The sequence below is a fragment of the Macrotis lagotis genome, chromosome 8 (genome assembly GCF_037893015.1).
Source record: "Macrotis lagotis isolate mMagLag1 chromosome 8, bilby.v1.9.chrom.fasta, whole genome shotgun sequence".
NCBI lineage: Eukaryota > Metazoa > Chordata > Mammalia > Peramelemorphia > Peramelidae > Macrotis > Macrotis lagotis.
In genome coordinates, this window is record NC_133665.1 from 174,195,957 (window position 1) to 174,217,741 (window position 21,785).

Sequence of the window (21,785 nt, forward strand, 5' to 3'; positions counted from 1 at the left end):
TCCCCGGCCCCCGGGGGCGGGCCGCGGGCGCCTCCTAACGGACGGGGCCCCGAGGGCGCCTGCGCGGCTCCCCCCCCCCACCCCCCCCCCCGGCCTCTCCCGCCACAAACCCCGGGGCGCGGCCGCAGGGGCGGGGGGAGGGGCGGGGGGAGGGGCGTGCCCTCGGGCGGAAACCGGGGCTGGGGGGAGCGGCAGGTAGGATTTGAACCCGGAGCCCGAGTGTGTGGAGGTGGGCGAACTGGAGCCGCGCCTCCGCGAGGCCTCGGCCTGGCGATGGGGGAGCTGCGGCCGGGCGGCCCCCCAAAACACACACACACTTCAGATCCGAGCCGCGGCCTCCCCCAAACACAGCGGGAGGCTTCCCCAAATGGGGGCTCCCGGAGGGCCGAGGCCAAGCGGCCCGGCCCGGCCCGGCCCGCAGCCCAGGGCTCTGCTGATACAATGTATCCCCCTTCTGGAGTGCGGCCCCCCGACACCCCCACCCGCCCTGGGCAGCTGGGGGCAGTGGGCCGGAAGCCCCCCAGCCCCTGCCACGCACTAGCCGTGTGGCCTGGGACGAGTCACTGCCCGCTTGTCCCAGGAGCTGGGGACGGAAGCGGCAACCGCTGGGGCGGCTTTGGCCGGCCCGGACTGAGCCGACCCCCGAGCCTCCTCCGCCCAGTGTATGCCCGCTGCGGGCACTCCCCAGAAGCCCAGAATTCCGAGCAGCCATGTGGCCCAACGGGTTCCTCCAAAAAGCACTCCATTCTGCTACATGCCCACTAAAGGGCCCATAAATAGTCCTTCTGGCCCAAGCTGGAGACTTCCGGGAAAGGAATCCACAGCCTTCCAGCGACCTTTCACTTTATGCAGATTTCTAATTGTTAGGAAGATTTTTCCTTAAATAGAACCCAAAACGATCCCTTTGTGCCTCACCACATCCATTTCCTGCCGTGACCCCCTGGGGGAGGAACTTCCTCTCCTGGAAGCCTGCTCTTCTTCCCCATCCCCACTCCCATCCCTTTATTTTCTCCAGGCTTCCTAGAAGTGAGCTTCAAAATTCTGATTGTTTTCTTCCAGCTTCTCCATGGTTTTCCTGGAAGGGAAGGAAGGCGTTCACAGCAGCCATGGGAGACAGCTCGTTTACATATAAATGAAATTATTAACGAAATATTAGTTTTAATGTAATAAACAAGATTTAATGAATAGTATTAAAACCAAAAAACTCCAGGATTGAAAACTGCCTTTTTGTTGCCCGAGAATGAATGAGCTCTCTTTTGACTGTCATATCAAACCAATGATTCCAGTTACTTTCAAATAGTTCATTAAAGCTCCCCAGTCTTTGATCAGAACTGTTCTCTAACAATCAACCAGCTAACTTAACATTTCACTAGCTCCTGCAACGAGCAAACCATTGGGATTACAAAAAAAGAAAGGAAAAGATGAAACAATCCTTACTTTCAAAAGAGTTTACATCCTAATTGTGGGGACAAGTAGAAAGTAGATAGAATGAGAACAAAGGAAAAAAAATAGGTGATTTACAAAGTCATTTGGGATGGAAGGTGTGAAGGTATTCACCTTATTCAAGGCAAAGGAATTGGAGTTGGAAGATCTGGCTTCAAATTCTAAGACACTCAATGTTTTGCCTTTGGACGTTCATTTAACCCTGCTGTGACTCAGTTCCCTTATCTGTAAAAGAGGGATGAATAGTAACACTAGTTCCTGCAATGAGCAAACCATTAGGATTACAAAAAAAGAAAGAAAAAAGATGAAATAATCCTTACTTTCAAAGAGTTTTACATCCTGATTTTGGAGATAGCAAGTACATGGAAAAATAATCTCAGCAAAGGAAAAAAGTAGATCATTACAAGTCATTTGGGACGTGACAGTGGATAAGACAAAGGAGTAGGAGTTCAGAAAACCTGGTTTCAAAGTCTAAGACACTAAATAGGTAGCCTTAGGACATTCATATAACCCTTTTGTGTCTCAGTTCCCTTATCTGTAAAATAGGGATGGATAGTGGCACCTACTTTAGAGGGTTGTAGGATCGATGAGATAACATGTAAAGCAGTGTTATACAAATCTTAAAGTGCTAATATTAATAATTATTCCAATAAGATTTCATTAGGTGGAGGTGAGGATGAAGTTCCTGCCAGGTAGGGGAGACAATCTAAATATAAATGATACAATTAATTATATGTTATTAACTTTAGCTAAACAATAATAATGAGATTAAATTAATATTATTAAAGGAATATAAATACTTTAATTCCCATAATATTTCATTAGGTAGAGGGAAGGAAGGAGTTCATGTCAGCCATGGGAGACAGCTAGTTTAAATATAAATGATATTAATGAAATATTGATTTTAATTTAATTAAGATTCAATTAATATTAAATGCTATTACTTTGAATAGATTATGGCCTGTTTCTTCATTTGTAAAATAGCGATTATAACATCTTATTGTGAAGATCAAGTGTTGAGCCTTTTGCTAAACACTATATTCGTGCTAGCCATTCATGTGATAAAATACTTATAAAGTAAACACACAAGAGAGTGAACATTTTATTCTATAGGCAATAGAGTGCCACTGGTACTTCTTAAGGATTATTAGAGGGGTTGGCTTGATTAGATCTGTGCTTTTAGGAAAATCATTTTGCAATATGTAAGGAAGATATTCTATTGTGAGAAGAGACCAATTGGGAGCATATTAAAATAAACTAGATGGCTCTGCAGTGGATAATCAGGAAGTCTCATTTTTATTACACTGTGGCCTCATCTTTTACCTAGCTGTGTGATCCTTGGCAAGGTAGTCAACCATTTTTGCCTTAGTTTCCTCATCTGTAAAATGAACTGGAGAAGGAAATGGCAAACATATCTTTGCCCCAAAATCCCCAGATGGGTCATCAAGAGTCATAGGGGTGATATTGAAATCCATGGATGCTGATGAGGTTTATGTCTGCCTCGTGTGTGTGTGTGTGTGTGTGTGTGTGTGTGTGTGTGAGAGAGAGAGAGAGAGAGAGAGAGAGAGAAATGAGAAAAAGGAATGACAAATAGAGAAGAGTGAGAGCAAAAGCTAAGATAAAAATCAGAAAACCAGAGACAGATAGAAACAGAGACATGGAATGAGGGGAAGAAGGGAAGAGAACCAAGACAGAACTTGGGAAGCAACTACAATTAGGGTGAATAGTATAGATGATTAACCTGCAAAAGATACTGAGGAGTGATCATTAGATTGGTAGACAAACAGGAGAGAAGAGTATGACAAAAACCCAGAGATGAAAGAATATCTGAGCGTGGTCAACAGTGGCAAATATAGGAGATAGGTAGGGAAGGATTAGGACAAAGAAAAGACCATCAAACTTGGCAATCGAGAAATCAGTGATTTTGGAGAGAGTAATTGCAGCTGTTGAAATTAAAAACCCCACTAGTATGGTTTGGGAGGACAGGGAAGTGTGAAATGAAAAAGTACAAGTGAGAGATGTTGACAGCTTTTCAAGAATTTTGACTGAGAAAGAGAGGAGAGCTTTAGAACAGTACCTCCAGCTAATGTTAAGATCCAGGGAAAGTTGTTTTGCTTTTGTTTTTATTTTTAGGATGCAGGATCTTGATCATATTTGAAGTCACAAGAAAGGGAGAGGTTGAAGATTAGAGAGGGAAAAGGGGGTGTGTGGTTATGGTTGCATTCTGCTAGAGAAGACTTGAGACAAAAGTTTGAGAGGTATGGAGGCTTTGGCAAGGAGAATAAACTGATGAGGTCATCAAAGAAGAGTGTAGACAGGGAGAGAGAGTGAAAAAGGGGCCAGGATAGAGCCTGTTGGTGGACATGCCTTCTCCTTCCCTCATTTACTTGGAAAGTTGATTTCTTAAACACAAGACTTTTACATATATCCACTTTACATTTCATCTTATTAAATTCATCCCAGTGATCTAGCCTGGCAAGAACTTTTTGGATCTTGACCCTATCACTGAGTTTTGACAACTATCCCTTGTAACTTCATGTCATTTGTAAATTTAACAAGCCTGCTGTCTTGTGCCTTTGTCCATGTCACTGATAAAAAATGTAAAAACTGCAGAATGTCAACCAAAGAACCTCGGGAACCCCACAGAAGGCTTCCTTCCAAAGTGACAATGGATGATTCACAGCTCCCTTCTGAATAAGACCCTCAACTAGTTCCATAATTATATAATTGACTTTTCCACAGCACTCAGTCTTTTGCCACAAGAAGAGCAGGAAATAGTTTATCAAATATTTAACTGAAATCTAGGGGAGTGTTCCTAAAAGTCTTTCTCTAATCTACCAGTTGAACTACCCTGCAGGGAAATAAGACCAGTGTGGCATGATATGTTCTTGAAGAAACTGTCCATGCTGGTTCTTTGGGCTTTCTGCTTCCTTCTCTGGTTGTTCATTAACTCTCTTCTTTTTGAACTCTTTTAGAGTGCAGGGACCATGTCCTTCAACTTGTCCTCCTCCTTAGCCTTAGGAAAATGACTGGTATGAGATAAGTTTACAGTAAATTTTGGCAGAATTGGATCAGGCAAATTTGAAACAGAGCCGGCTTCAGGTGAATGTTTATTACTGAGTGCCAATTGCCGAGTTCAAGGTTGAATGATAGGTTCCATTGCAAGCCTTTATGGACCAAAGTACTGTCCACTTTCTTTCTTCCCTTCTGAAACACATTAGTCAGGTTTTTATTGCTGGAGCTTTATTACATCAGAGATGCCAATTCATAAAACCCAGGTTTAAAATGATTTATGTTCCAACAATTTGGCCTAAATTATTGTAAGTTTTTCTATCCTCAGTGAATGCTAAGTTCATTAGTATGTATTTCCATGCACAAGTATTTGAATATGATCCAGATAGCTTCCTCCCTCAATTTTCAGTTGTTTATACAACACTGCATTATTGCTGAAACATGGGCTCCTCTCTTTTTTAAGACTCACCATCAGTTCTGAGCCTGGCAAACCTCAGGCATGGCCAAAGTTGTATTGGCCTCCTACGTAGGACAGTTTGCTTGTTTCTAAGAAGGCCCTTCTGACCCCACTGCTCTCCCCATCCCCCTGACAAAAAAACACTTTGCTTGTTTGCTTTGGTGTCTGGGCTTTCATGATTAAAAATTCATTACTTTGCTTTGAATCACTAGGTGTTCTTTTAAAAAGAAAAATACTGCTGTGAGGGGTAACATGAAGTGCTTGTCAGTCATTCCTGCCTTCATCTGAATACATTTATCAGGCCATTTTTCTCCAAGACATAATCAGGGAACTGAAGGAGGTTGAATTGAAGTGAAAAGAAGAGGGAGATAGAAAATGGAAGGCACCATTGTGGTTGAATGGGCAAAGAACTGGTTCTCGAGTCAGAGGACCTGAGTTCATATATTTATTATCTATGTGCAAGTCTCTGTGGGCCTTCATTTCTTCACCTATAAAATGAGGGGCTAGAACTAGATGGTTCTTTCAACTTTCAACTTTTTGATTTTATGAGTCACTAATGTCTTGTGAAGTCTGCCATTTTACTTTAGAGAGCTGGAAAGACTATGCTTAGAGGTTTAGAACTGGGGGGGTGGGTATCTTTGAGGTAATCTGGTACCACCTCTTTTTTTTTTTAAGACAAATCTAGAAGCTAAGACTTGGAAAATTAAAGTGACTTGCCCCAGGTCACAAAGATGGTCAGTCTGGATTTGATTTCCAAATCTACACTCTCATATCCAGTGCTTCTCACTAATGGATTAGAATCTAATCTGAACCATTGCTAGACAAAATTCCCTCCACAATTTATGTCAGAAACTTCCAGTCCATCTTTGTCATGACTCAATCATGTTTTAGGGTCAACATTCTTTCAATTAATATTTGTTGAACCCACTTGGGAAAAGATGTTATTCTAGGCAGTGTAAGGACAAGAGAGAAAACATGTATCAGAAAGGGATTATATTCTAAGACAATACAGAAGTCAAAAACAGAAGCATAATGTCCCTCTAGCATGAAGGCATTGAACTTTTCTTGATCAACTGTGTTACCTCCAGTCAGCCCTAGTTTTGAGTCTGAAATACCATATGCCTTATAAGGCTTTAGTCTTTCAAGGATACATATCATGAACCCACCTAATTGCCCCCATCAGTCATCCCATCAGGTGTCCTGCAAATCAATATTGAATTTTATTTTTGTTCTTTAGTACCCCATTTCCTGTCTTGGTTCTTGTTGATTTCATGGCACATAGTGGAACAAATCTAGACTGATTAGTTTTAAGCTAATGTTTTACTCAGATAATAGATGTTCATTGATGCCATTTTTCATAATTTCCTCCCATCCCTGACCTTTGAACAACTGTTCCGGCTCTGTTTATGAAAATTGAAAAGTTCTCTGATGTCGAATTTACCTGTTGTTATGAAATCTTCTGATCAATTTCCCCAAAATTAAGTCCTATTAAGGAGAAGAATCTGTACTTGATTGAGAGTTCAAATAATCCTAAGACCTTTAGGGATGCCTAGTTGAAATAAATAGATGCTGGCTTTATTGGTCAGAGGAACATTTTCCAATTTTGAAACCTCTCTGTCATCCATCAGCTGAAAAGAGGCATCCTGTACATATTAATCAATGAACCATCCAACATGTGTTGATTAAGCCCTCATTATATGCCAACCATAGGAAAAACTGTGACTAGTCCCTTTTCTCAGAGTCAGTCTGCAATGAATTGAAGATTATCCCTACATATTCAGTAGCTGAATCATTCTTAAATTGTTTTATCTCTAACTTTGGGTTGAATCAACAAGCTACAGTGACCAAATCACAGACCTTGATGGGACCTCTGTAGTCAAAATGGGTCTGAAGAAAGATCGCTCTTACACAATTCCTCATCATCCCTGAAATAAAGACCTTGAATGATGAGGAACACATTCCCTCTCATTGCACCCCATTCCCCTTTTGGAGAGTTCAGATTGTGAGTCCCCCCCCCCCCCCCGCTCTCCTTATAGAAAGTCTATATTTGGCTCTTTGTGATTCCTGCCCTTCTTGTCTACTTCTTGGGGGTCAAGTAGTCCAAATTCCTCCTTTATATGTTCAGCTCTTCTAAAATTAGCTTGTTGTCATCATGGTAGGATGGAAATAGATTTGGTTCCTAAGAGGAGCTGGATTCAAACCCTTACTATCTGTATTATTTTGGACAAATTACTCAACTCCTCTTAAACTTCAACTATAAAATCAGAGGAGTTTAGAATAAATATATGAGATTCCTTTAGTTCTAAATCTCTCACACTCGAATCTCCCTGGAATCATCTTGAGGCTACTTATCCCCCCTTCTTTACCTAGTGCAATTTGAAGCTTCTCCAGAACTCCTGATAGCAGGCCTTTTTGATCACCCTTAGCTACAACCAGCCCGCCCTGTATGGGAGTGGGTGGGTGGGGGGTGGGGGTGGAGGGGAACATCCAGGAGACCAGAAGCATCTCATTCTGTATCTCTGTTCATCATGTTGTTCCATAAAAGAATACTGGTCTATTCTGAATCTTGACTGGCCAGGATCAAACCATCACATCTGGCTGGAAGAATTTATAGGAAGTCTGTTCACTTGCTTTTAGGTATGATCATTGCATTTTCCGGAGCTGTAGGTAAGAGTACTTAAAAGAACAACCAACCAACAGCAGCAACAACAAAAATTAAGAACATTTCTTTTTATCTACATGCAAATTCTGATTCTTTGCCCCCATTTTGTCTCAGCAGTGACTCATTGACCGAATTCATTTGGAGGCAGAGTTTATGCTAAAGCCTAAACAACTTAAAGCATAAATAAACCTAGTGGTCAAGTTGTTTTCAGTTCCAGGTATCATTGTCATAAATTTGTCCAGGGTTCTCTCTCTGGATCTTCATAAGTTAACCTTTCTGTAATGAAAATTCCAAAGCCCCACTGACTGATGTCAGAATTAAGCGGCTATCTTGTCCAGTCATCTCCTGGAGAAACCAGGGACCAATGAGATATTCATCTCTTCTCCTTTCCCTTTCTGCTAGAGGTGATATAAGAATAATATTGCAGACGAAATCATCTCATTAGGATTATTTGAGGACATTTAATAAAGGGAACCCAGATCTATAAAAATTAGTAGTCTCTGAATTTATATCTTTTTTATGATACAAAAACATGGGTTAATGTAAAAAGTTTAACATTATTTCTCTTGTCTTGGACAAAGAAAAACCAACTTTCATCTCTTTTCACCACCTTGATTTTCTTCTGATAATGAGTAACAGTGAGGGAGAAGAAAATCTAATGAAATATATTTCAGTATCCTTTTGTCTAATTGTGTTTATTATATTCAAATTTGCACCCCAATTGATCATAGTAAGTGAATTCAATTGGTAAACTACATTGCTTAGAGACCTGGACATATCCTACAGTATGAGGCAACTTATCTTTTTGTGACCGTTTCGATAGAAGCTTTTTTTTGTGCCTTCCCATTAAGGCACAGAATTTATTTAGAAGGAGAAAGTGACAGAGAAGGATCATATGGGGGGGGCAATGTTTGGAAAGATCTCAAACTTCTTGTTGCAAAAAGCAGTCTTTTCAATGCAGATATTTTACCCATGAGGTTGAATGACTTACAAGCATAGGATACCATAAACTTGGAAGATTCAGAAAGAAAACTGACCTTAAAAATAGGATTCTTGGCAGATTCAGTTCGCATTCTATGACTAATGATGACATCTATGTAAGACCTGACATAAAATTCATCATCAGTGACATGTGTGACCACAGGAGGAATTAGACTGTTCTCATGAACAAAACTGAGGGATAATAGACAGCTTGTGTATGTCATGGGTAGCTATGGAATATCAAAAAGGTAGACCTTATAAAATACCTCCAGTGAAATAAATGGTTCTTAGATGGAAGAGTTGAAGAAGGATATAGACAGGGACTGAGCAAGATGTGAGAGGGCATGAATGAATTTCGAATCAGGTCAAAAGGCATTTATTAAGGATGTACTATGTGCAGGTCACTATATTGAGAAAGGATACAAGGAATGAAAGAGTTCCTTTAAGGAATTCACAGGATAATGGGAGAGACAATGTAGAAACAACTATGTACATGAAAGATATTGCATGGAATTAGAATTGGAAATTTTCAAAATTTGGAAATACTGGAAATGAGAAATCATCTCACAAGCATTAAGGAAGAAAGGAAAGTCTCCTCACCATGGTTGTTATTTTAGACTTGAAAGAAACTACCTAAGCCAGGAGACAGAGCATTGGAGGAATGGGAGACAGTCCCTGAAATGTCCAGAATTGGGAGGAAATTGTTGGTGAGGACCAACAAGCAACTCATGGTCTCTGGATCAGAGTATGGGCAAAGAAATATTTCTACAATCAATAATTGATTGATACTGCAGATACTTAGAGACGTCCAGAACTGGAATGGATAGCCTTAAGAGGTCAAACAAAGGCTGGATGACCACTTGCCAGAGATACTGAAACCCAGTTTAAGTATGGATTGGGTTTGATTGCCTCCTTCCCCTCTGACATCCTTTCCAAGTCCAGGAATCAAAGTTGTTTGTGTTATTTTTGGTGATGATCCTAGTGGTAATATGTCATGTGCTTTTGAAGAGTAGAACTTGGGAGAGAGGCCAGGGTATCATCAGACTGGGAACTGGCAGCCGCCTATTAGAAGTCAAATGTTTTCTTCAGTAGTTAGAATTGGCTGCTTTATGAATAGCCTTTCTACTGTACTATAAATGGTGATTATGTAAGGGGGCCCCAATGTATTATAAAGGTGAGATATGTAGCACATAAAAATAAAACTCTTTTTTTAATAAATTTGACCCATAACTAATATTCCAGGTTGAAGAAACATTAAGAATGAATTTTCCATGCCTTTTTGGATTTAACAGTGCTTTTGGAAGATGATTCAGATGGACCACTCTCTTATAAAACTTGTCTAGGTAAGCTTGTCTGTTCTGATTAATTCCCTAGGAGTGAACAGCAGGGGCATTCAAAATAATTTCATTGATCATTTCCAAAATAGTCATTGTGCCATCTAAATATTTGAAGCTATCACTAAGGACTTTTCAAGGAATCCTTGGAATCCAGTATCCTGGTTACTATCTTTCTTCTATTTCCTGATCTGCCTTTCTCCACTCTTAAGAACATTAAGTGCTTCCTACCCAGAGGAAAAATGAATCACCCAAGAGAGCCTGATGGGTTTTGGAAGGATTAAGGTGGGGGGGGGCAAGAAATTGCTTAGAGTCCTGAAGACCTGCTCCTACCCTTGGCCCAATCATTGAACTTCACTCAACCTCAGTTTCCTCATCTGGAAAAGGGAACAATAAAATCTGTAAAACTAAGCAACAGGGACTTGGTGTGGTTAAAATGGTATTTTGCTTGTAAATGACTTTTTATTGAGGCAATGCCTTTGAGAGATTCCCCATTTTGCCCAGGTTGGATCCTGGAAAGTGGCATCTACTTCTGCCTAGAACACTAGTCAAGAAGACTCAGGAAGGGACAGCTAGGTGGTGCAGTGGATAGAACACCGACCCTAGAGGTAGGAGGGCCATAGTTCAAATGTGATCTTAGACACTTAATAATTACCAGCTATGTGACCTTTGGGAAAGTCGCTTAACTCCATTGCCTTGCAAAAACCAAAAATAAAAAAAAGATATCTCAGAAAGAATTGAGGTCAAATCCTGCCTCATATATTTATTAGCTATTTGCCCCATGAAATCTCCTTTAACTTCCTTTAGTCTTAGTTTCTTCTTTTGTAAAATGGGGATAATAATACTGCCTCTACAGGGTTTTCTGGGGATCAAATGAGATGATATATATCACTTAAAATGGCAAATAAATGTTAGTTATTATTATTATTATTATTGTTATTATTATTATTATATATAATTTTGTAGATGACTAGGCCTTTAACACATACCAGTGTGCTTCCAATGAAAAACCAATACATATAGGTGCATGTGTACATGTGTGTTTATATGTCTGTGCATGCATATGAGATAACAAACATACCTATAACATACATATTGCACCCATTGACATTTATTTAATGTATAAATTTATTATAATACATATAGAAATACATACAAGTATATCTTCAGATGTCCTTGAAAATATGTTGTCCTGTGGTAGAATGTAAGCTTCTTAAAGGGGCAGGGGCACGGGGACTTTTTTTCTGGTCACTAAATCCTTAGAACCTTGCACATTGTAAATATTTTGTGGTCTAACTGGTGCCCTTGGGAGCTGGGAACAAGAAGAATAGCATTTCTGGATTCCATAGAGCCTCAGGGTTCAGGAGCAAGAGTCTTTGAAGGTTGAGGAGTCAGTGGTCTCAACCATTGTTGAAGGTCTTGCCACCTCAACTCTTAGAGGAAGAACTGAATTCATCTCTGCACTCTAATGTTCTAAAATTTTGAAACATAGATTACACTATATGGGGTGAAGTGCTCTGAGAAAACCACCACCATTTTGGAAGGGGAAAAGAAGGACATTGGGCAAACAATGGAAAAAAAAATTTCATCCTTATTGTTAGTATTTTGGGATCCTGTTGTAGTGGATGGAGAGTCTGCCTTGGAGCTAGGATGATTTGAGTTCAACTCTTGCCCTTGACATATATTATGTGACCTTGGGCAACTCACTATTTTTGTGTTCTAGATGACTCCCTAAATTTCAGGAGAAAAAAATAATTCTGGGGAAAGTTTCCTTATCTAACATTTTCCTTTGTCCATAAGATTATAGACTCACTCCCTGTCCTAGATTTTCAGAGAGTTTTTTGTTAATTCAGGATCATTGAGATACAATGTCTTCCAAAAGTCTTAGTGTAGTTTTACACTCCTAAAGATTATATTATGCAGAAGGTTTAATCATGTTAATTGACTTTAGTATGTTTAAAGATATGAAAGCCTTAGGTGAGGGAACAGGAGGCATAAAAGTTGGTAAAAAAAAAAATATTCATGCCACCCTTACCCCAGAACTTCTCGGTGGGAGTGAGGTTAGGCCTCTCCCTGAAATGAAATTTTTAAAAAATCTGAACATTTGGCAAAGTTCTTGGGTAAGGGTACCAGGTGATGAAAAATAGCCCCCCTCACCTTCTCCATACTTTGAATTTCAATGCTCTTCTTGAATGCTACCTAATTAACACCTGCACTTCTTCACAATTTACTAAAGCATTCATCCATTTCTACAGGGTTCAGGGAGGCAGCAGGATGGAGGAATAAAGAGATAAGTGGCTACCAGCTGAAGTGCCGTTTTTCTCCAGACCTACAGTTGCTATAACCAACCACTAAATAAGACCAAGCAATCAGAGTAGTTAATAATCACCTACTATTTGTCAGACATTGTCTTAGTCTATGAGGACACAAATTTAGAAGTAAATCAGGTCTAGCCTTTAAGAGGAGGATGGGGTGTTTTGGGAGGACTAGCACCTCTGGAATGAGGGCTTTCTGATGATCCCTTCTCAGGGCTGCTCAGCCACCTTTGGGGTTGACCTGAATTTCAGCTCTGATCTGTGGCTCTAAGAAATGTAGAATATATTATAGTGGTCATACCCCAATAAACCATCTTGGCAGATGTGCTAACCAGACTGAGGGTAACTGACAGCCCTCAAACCCAAGAGGAAGTGGGGGGGGTTTATCCGCACGTACACACACACACACACACACACACACACACACACACACACACACGTGCCGATCTGTAGGTTTGGTATTTTATCCTAGAGGCATCAGAGATCTATTGAAGTGAGGAACTGACACCATTAGGTCAGTGTTATGAATTTGGTAACCATATGGTAGGTCTTTAATAAATGCTTATTGATCTCAACCAGCAAAATTGGGGCAAATAATATTTAATAAGCATCAATGAAAATATTATACATGGGTTAAAAATCAACTTCACAAATGACTGAATAAATGAAAAAATGATTAGTTTTTTAATATTTATTAATAAGCTTCTCGAATGTGTTAGGAACCTGAAAATTAAAAAACAAGAGGTGGGTGTGTGGGGGAGGGGAGACAAACCCTGCTTTCTAGAAACTTCTATTCTACTAGGGGGAAAACAGCCCTTAGGAAGTTTATCCCCAGAGCCACTTAACTTCCTCAAGGAAGCTCTTTGTGGAGTAAGCCTTAATTCATTCTTTAAAGTTGTATGTCCACACGTAACCCAGGGCTTGGAATTTAGTGGGCACTTCTGGAATATTTGTGTGACCATTCCCTTCTCTGCAGACACCTCTCGACTCTTTAAACTCATCCCTCTGGAGCTCAGGCAAAATGGACATGTTTACATCTTCACTAGGAAAACAAAATAAATATACAATCAACATTAACTCTATGGAAAAGTTAGGCAAAAGTAGAAACCTCCTGCCTCTCTATTCTTAACCCAAATCATAAGCAAAAGTTATTATAATTCTACCATCTGTTCCAGTTTTTAAAGGCATTTTGGTAAACTGAATTCTAATGCAAAATACATGTCTTAGCACTAATTAACCAAAAAATCTGTTTCATTCTTCTCAGATAATGAAAAAAATATGTCAAGGACATGATTTCTTGAAGAAAATCTAATTTATGGGCCTCACTTAAACCTTTAAACCCCCCTTATGCTAAGCTTGTGAAAACAAATGTAAGAATAACAAGTCACATCAAATGCACCCATTAAGGAAATCTCCAGGCCCTAAGCTTTAGACATTTGCAATGAAAATATAGATTCCTATTTTTACTTAAAGATTACTTTTTCTTACAGCTGATGCATGGTTTTATTATAGAGCTGAGAAGGAGGGGAGGCCGGAGGAAGGGGGAGATTGGTGCATCTGGAACATCTGCAGAGGCTAATGTTGATTTAATGACAAAGACTAATATCACATTACTCCTCTGGAAACCTAATTAATTGAAATGTTTCCTATTTTAGTATGTTTGTGCTGAATGCTGTTAGTTACTGGCTGTGACATAGCCTGTAGGTGTATTTTCTGTGTCAAGCAAATGGAGTTAATTGGGCAGTATTCTGAGGATACCTGTGGACTATTGTTCTAGCCCCCCAAACTTGAGCCTTTGTATCTGTTCTGTCCCCTTTATGATCTATGCTGCCTGCTGCTATCAGATGAGCATCACAACCATCATGGTATCCTTGAGTTCACGAGTCGGACTTTCAAGGCACTTTACAACTTAGCATCTACCTTTATTCTACCTTTTCTCCTCAAATTCAGCCTCAGACATGTACTACCTGTATGACCTTGGACAAGTCGTTTAACCTCTGTCTACCTTGGTTTTCTCAAATGTAAAATGAAAAAAAATAATAATAGCACATACCTCCTGGAATTGTTGTGAAGATCAAGTATGGAAATATTTCTGAAGTGTTTAACTGAGTGTCTGGCACTTGATAAATATTTGCTATTTTCGTTGTTGGAAGTGTGTCACTTGATTGGCCAAATGGATTTAGTTCAATGAGCTTTCATTAAGTAACTACTTAGGTTATGATGCCAAGGCAAAAACAAAATCTGAATTGGCCTTAAAGGTCCTAGACTCTACTAGGGGGATTCAATTGAATTCCCTAACATTTGTTAAGAGATTATTCTGCCTCAAGCATTGAACTAGAATGAAAACACAAAAACATTAAGTGACACAAAGGATTGGAGTCAGGGTGTGTCAGAGGGATAAAGGACCACAATTGAGTAGATTGTAAAAACCTGATTTAGGAAGTAGTCCTAAGAGTTCCCAAAGGAAGAGATAAGAGGAGAGAACATCCCAGGCATCAAAGGCAGCCTGTGCAGAAGTGGGAAAGCAGGAGATGGATGTCATATATGTGGAGCAAGGAGAGTTGTTTGACAGAAGCCTAGACAATGAGGGGGAGTAATATGAGCTAATAAGTCTGGAAAAAGAGACTGAAGTCATAAAATGCTTCAAACAGCAAATTAGTATGTATGTCCCCCCTTAGATACGGTAGTGAACCCCCTAAAGATTTTTGAGCAGGGGAGTGACATGGTCAGCAGAGCTTTTAGGAAGATTAATTTGGTTGTGTGGAGGAGAGCTTGACAAGGGATGCAGAGAGACCAGATAAGAAGCTTTTGCCATACTTGAGATGAGGTTACAAGAAGAGAGAGTTTGAACACAGAAAAACCAGCGAGGAGGTTATTGTAATACTCTATAGACTGGGGTAAAGGGTGTCATGGGGAGAGACTGGGTGCAGGGAGACTAGTATAATAATAAATGGAGAAAAGGAGATGGATTACTGAGATTTTACAGGGGGTAGAATAAATAAGATTTAAAAATTGATCAATTTTGGTAGTTTTGATGTAATTTAATTATTTCAGTTGAGTCCAACTTTTTGGAACCCCATTCTCCAGCTCATTTTACAGATGAGGAAATTGAGGGAAACAGGGTTAAGCGACTTGCCCAGGATTACAGAACCAATAAGTATCTGAGACCACATTTGAGTTCAGGTCTTTTGACTCCAGATCCAGGGCTCTATCTATCATATGAGATAGCAACCCCATTATTATTATGAATAATAGTCATATAGTCTGCTTGAGTGGGGATTGTTTGATTTTTGTCTTTGTATTCCCAATACCTTGACAGTAGTGTATGCTTATTAGATGTTTGTTGAATACAGCTTAAGTTATGGATCTAAGAGGATAAAAATATTGAATGTCCCTCCCTGCAACACACACATCATACTTTAAGCATCATCTTTTCTAAATGCTTTTAAAATGGTTTTTCATTGATTGAGAGAACACAGTTACTTCAAGGGAAGATGTACAGATCAGTAATACCAAGAGGGAATATTGTGGTATGTTCTTCCATGTTAGATAAAAATGCAGTTAGAATGAGAGTGACAAGCAAGATTTGTGAAATCTATAGATGTGTATCAGTCATCTTTCCTGAAACCTGTTTCAGATCAATTTTAAATATCACTCAGTCTTGTTGACCATATTTTTCTCAGCTAAAGAGAGTGGATCAAATACTATTTTTACCTCCACTAATCCTTCCTGATAGAATCCTTACATAGGGTGATGGGAAAGCAAGTGACAGAAAAATGCAGAATGACACAGTGAACTGGACACTGAACTGGGAGTCAGACAACCTGGGTTTAAAAGTCTTGGTTCGACTAAGTACTAGCTCTTATCTATTTGAGTCATTTAGCTGCTTTGTTTTTCAATTCCTTTCCTTAGCTTCATAGGAGTATAAACATTTATGAATTACCTTTCATACGTATCAGATAGAGCTAAATTTATTAAATTTAGAATATAATATTAATAAGTATAATAGAATACCAGTATGCTGTAGAGAATAAAGAATCGACTTTGGAGTTGGGGATCAATTCATCAATCAAAAAGCACTTATTAAAGTTATCATGTAATATTTTTCCTTCCTTTCCCCCTTCCTTGATCTAGAGATGGCCACCAGTGTGTGTGTGTGTGTGTGTGTGTGTGTGTGTGTACATGTAAAATCATTCTATGCATACTTCTAGTCATCAGGTCATCAGTTCTTTCTCTGTATGCAGATAACATCTTCCTTGACAGATCCTTTGTATTTCTTTTATTTAGAAGGAATGGTAAGTTGCATATAACAGATTTGCAGTTTCATGTGCAATCATCTTTTTTTCTATTCTACCATGTTATGTAAATGCTTGTTTTATTTCTTAAGTTAGAATAAAATAATTTTTCAAAGCATTTATTAAGCAACTACTATGTCATTGTGTTTGTTGCCAGGAATATATATATATATATATATATATATATATATATATATATATATATATATATATATATTAAGTGAGACAATCCCTAGTTGTAAGAGCTTATTTTGAAGTGGGGAGACAAGTATAATTTTATAAGTATACATAGTACAAATGTAACATGAATAAGTAAAAATATATAGACAGCAATTTGAGATCAAGGGCTCTAGGGATTGAAGGAATAAGAAGATGGTGCTTGAGCTTCATCTTAAGGAAATGGAGAAATTTTGTGAGGCTGAGGGTAAGGAAGAAATACATTCTATGAATGTGGCTCACAAGAACATAGGTGCAGAGATGGTAGAAGAGTTATTGGGTGTGAGGAGAAGACAGGAGGTCACTTTGGTTTGTGGTTAAATACAGGTATCCAATGAGGTTGACAAAAAGACTGGGGTCAGGCTATAAAGGGATTTAAAAACTAAGTAAGAGGAGTTTGTAGTTTGTCTTCTAGGCAATAGGGATGTTGTTTGTCCTTCCTTCTAAAAGAAGACCATGGCATCAGGGAGGTGATGCCATGACAAGTACATGAATTGAATTTGAGTGAGGGGGACTGTGCTGAGACCCCAGCCTCACTTTATCCACCAGAGCCATCTGGTTCCAGTGGCCAGTTATGGTTCAGGACAACTGGAGATGGCTCTGGATGTGAGGCAGTCAGGGTTAAATGGCTTGCCCAAGGTCATACAGCTAGTTAGTGTCAAGTGACTGAGGTCGGTTTCGAACTCCTGCCCTCCTGACTCCATCAGTGCTCTGTCTACTGTACTACCTAGCTGCCCTAGGCAATAGGCAGCCACTGTATTCGAGGAAGGAGGGGAGTCATATGAGTAGATTTGAGTGTAAGAAAAATGGCTTTGATAGGATGGATTGAAGAGGAGAGAGACTTGAGGCAGGGAGACTAATTAGGAGACTATTGAAATAATTCGAGAGAGATAATGAGAGCCTAAACTAAGGTGTCTGTTGTGTGAGTAAAGAGAAGATATTATTGACTTCAAGAGATATTATTGAGGTAGAAAAAGAAGCTTTGGAAGCTCATTGGGTACATAGAATGGAGAATAAAGAGGCAAAGTAAAAGCTGAGGCCATGAACCTGGAAGACTAGAAGAATAGTAATGCCTTTGATAGAATAGGAGGTTGGGAAGGGAGTGTTTGAGGAGAAAGATACTGTGTTCTGTTTCAGATTTGCTGATTTTGAGTTGTCATGAACTTTCTGGTATTGGCTGTATGGGACTGAAGCTCAGGAAGTAGACTGGACCTGGATGTGTACAATTGTGATGATAGAAATAAAAGTTGACCCCATGGTGGCTATTGAGATCACTGAGAGAATAGAGAGAATAGAGAGATGAGATCCCTGGACAGAGCCTCGGGGGGTACCTATTGCATAATGTGAATGATGAAACTCTAAAGGAGAGAGAAAAGGATATAAAAGACTGATTGGAGGAGAACCAAAAGAGGGCAATGTTGTGGAAACTCAGAGAGACTATCCAGGAGAAAAGGGTGACCAATAGTGTCAAATGCAGCAGAGAAGTAGAGAAGCATAATGACTTAGGGGAAAAACCACCTCCATCAGATTTGTCAATGAAGAGACTATTGGTAACTTCAGAGACAAAAGTTTCAGATGGATGATGGCTGTGTATCCCTGGGAAATCAGATAACCTCTTAGTGCCCCACATAACTCTCTGTGACTAGAAACTGCATAAGATGACTATGATGATGATAGGTAATGATGAAGGTGATCATTAACATTTACATAATACATTAAAGTTTGTAAGTTAATTTTTATCATTATCATTTATAACAATTCTATGAGTCAGGAGTTCTTATTATCCCCATTTTACATAAAAGAAGTCAACTTTGAGGGATTAAGGAATTTGCATATGAGCCAGGTCCATTCCTTTGTCCATGATGGCACTTACCTTCTCCTTTGCCTACCCTAGATGACAGAGAGAATTTCCTCAGGGAGAATTCTTTATATAATTGAATCATAGGTTCAGTCCCCCCCAAAACCAAATTAATAATAGGTGACATTTATAAACTTTAGGGTTGGAAACTCTTTTTGTGTTTCATGCCCCTGTGAAGTAGGACCTACAGATACAGCATCAATGTTATCTCCCCTATCAAAATATAAGCTCCCAGGGCAGGACCTTGCTTTGTCTGTCTCTCCAGTTCTTGATTCATAGCAATTGCTTAATAAAAGCATGCTGATGATGAGTTCCCATTTCACAATAAGACATCCACCTAGCTTTCATGACCCTCAAAGAGTAATGTGGGCATGAAAAGGTTCTAACTTAGATAAAATTTCATAAATAGCATAAGAAAAGTGCATAAGAGACATCAAAGCTAAGCTTGTCTTGAGATCCAAGGGAAGACTTGCTCACTCAAGGTACTCTCTGGAGCAGTTAGGACTTGGAGAAGGTAGCTTTTGACTTGGACTTTAACAGATGTATAAATTCAGCAAACAATGAAAGAGAGAGGATACATTCCAGGAATAGAGGAAAACTTCATTAATGGCATAGAGATGGGCAGAGATCAGAAATTAGTTGATTAGAGATCAGTGTGTGAATAGGGGAGACATTTGTGATGACTGAAAAGTGATAATGCCAGATTATGCAGAGCCTTGAATGCCAGGCAAAAAGAGTTTAGAAATTTACTTTTAGAACTGAAATATAAACTGGAGAAAAACAGCAAACACAAACTTGGTGTTTGGATATTAGTGGAATATGGGCTTTAATCATAAGCAAGGTTCAGATAGCTTATTAAATCAGTGGGAACAGTGAAGAATGCCTCCCTTCCCATATAGGAAGACAGAGATGTTTATTAACCTAACTCCTATGTTATACCCTGAGGGTGATAGAGTTGAGCTAAGAGTGTTATCCCATCTGATCAGGTCCTGTCGATTCTATCAATTATACCTGTTCTGGTTTCTCTACATTCCCATCTCTGTTATCTTGCCCAATGGTTGCCACACTAAATGTGATGGATAATGTTCTTGGTATCTACCAATTGACCAACATGTCATTTGCAGCACGAGTTCCTAGAGTGAGATCTGTGGACAATTGGTTATTTGTGGGATTCTCACTTTTAATATTTGTCATTTTTTGCACTTAGGATGATGTCATTTTGTTTCTGACATTAATAACATATTGAAGATAGAATCTCTGACTCTGACTTTGTTAGTGACACTCTCATTAATCCTTAGGCTATAGCAAGTTGACAAGGTAGTGAATGAATTTGTTAAAGAAGGGAAAAGAGCCCTCTAAACTTAAGGTCTTCAAACTTTTGTGTAGCTAGGCAGTGAAAAAAATCTGTTAAAAAAGGAGAAAGAGGGGCGGCTAGGTGGCGTAGTGGATAAAGCACCTGCCTTGGATTCAGGAGTACCTGGGTTCAAATCTGGTCTCAGACACTTAATAATTACCTTGCTGTGTGGCCTTGAGCAAGCCACTTAACCCCATTTGCCTTACAAAAACCTAAAACAAAAGTAGAAAGAGCCTACTAAACTTAAGAAAGAGCCTTCTAAACTTAAAGTCTTCATACCTTTTTGTAATTTCTAGTTCTGATTTTTTTTCAATCATATATTTAGAACTGGGAGGAACTTAAGGAAACTGAGGGACTTGTCCAGTATTATACAACTGATCAGTATCTGAGGCAGCACATAGACTCAGGTCTTCATAACTCCTCCTGTAATGTCCTATCCATGACTACATTCTACCTCTCACCAAGCGGTGTGGCCACGGCAATTTCATTTCTTGGCTTGATTTTTTAATTTTCAAAATGATTTATTAAACAGTATTGTGGACTCAAACACTCCTATACCATTTGACTTTCAACATTGTTTTGTGAATATATTTATAGTCTAGTTCCTACAGAGTTAATATTTTCATTGGAGTACATAATTTTTTAAAAATTTCCAGTGGTGAATACAGATAATTATCAAGAACATAAGAATAAATAATGATAAAATGAGCAAACAAAAAGAAATTATGAATTATGTGTAAGGTACTGGGAGGAATACGGACTTTAAAGTCAGACAATAGCAATTCAGCCATTGCCTTTATTTTTTTTTTTTTAATACTTGGCTTAACTCTTAACTCTAAGAAGTGATGTGGATGGAATGTTAGGCCTTGAGTCACGAAGACTCATCTTCCTGAGTTCAAATCCAGCCTCAGACACTCACTAGCTGTGTGACCCTAGGCAAGTCACTTTAATAACCCTGTTTGCCTCAGTTTTCTCATCTGTATAATGAGCTGGAAAAGGAAATAGCAAACTGCTCCAGTATTTTTGCCAAAAATACTAAAAGGGATCATAGAGTCAGATATGATTGAAATGACTGAGCAATAGCAGCAACAACAAATAGCAATCTGAGTGATTTTTGCTAGGCTTTGCAGTACAGTGAGATTTTGAAGATGGGTACAAATTTCACCTAATCCTGGGTGAGTCAAGTCACTTAACCCTGATTGCCTCACACCCAGGCTCATCTCCAGTCCTGATTCAAAACTGACCATTGGATCCAGATGGCTCTGGAAGAGAAGGTGAGGCCAGTGACTTAGCACTGCCCTCCTCACTCAAATCCAATTCATGTGCTTGCCATAGCATCACCTCCTTGATGTCATGGTCTTCTTCAACACTGAAGGAAAAACATCATTCATCATCTATAAAATAGAGGAGGTGGACTTAATCACTTACAGACCAAAATCTGCTTTACTTCCTCTGGACCTCCTTTTCTTCATCTATAAAATGAGGGGATCAAACTAGATGATGTCTGTGGCCCCTTAAATCTATGATTCAATGATAGCAATCTGTCTGGAGACTTTTGTAGGGAGAATAAATAGACTCTTTCACCTCCTCTCTGCTGGGTTTCAAGGCTGCTTATCTACAATCCAACAATCCTTTAAAATTTCAGTTGCCTTGGCTTATGCCCCCAGGTGATGGGGGTATAATGCAAGGCAGGTTTCATTAGAACTGTCAGCAATGAAATACTCTTGATGTTTTCCCAGCTACATGAAAGATGTAAGATCGTCGTCCTGTTGTCCTGTCTACAGTCAGCAGCGATTAGATCATTCCTGGGCCGGCATTACATCAACTCCTTGTAACAGGAGTTGGCCTGCGATAGCAC

The 21,785-nt window shown here is 39.4% G+C and overlaps 1 protein-coding gene across 4 annotated transcripts in view; it reads left to right on the top strand.

The window, feature by feature from the left end:
* FHIT (fragile histidine triad diadenosine triphosphatase) overlaps positions 1 to 21,785 on the top strand; it is an 896,014-nt gene that overhangs the window by 406,224 nt on the left and 468,005 nt on the right. The window lies entirely within an intron of this gene.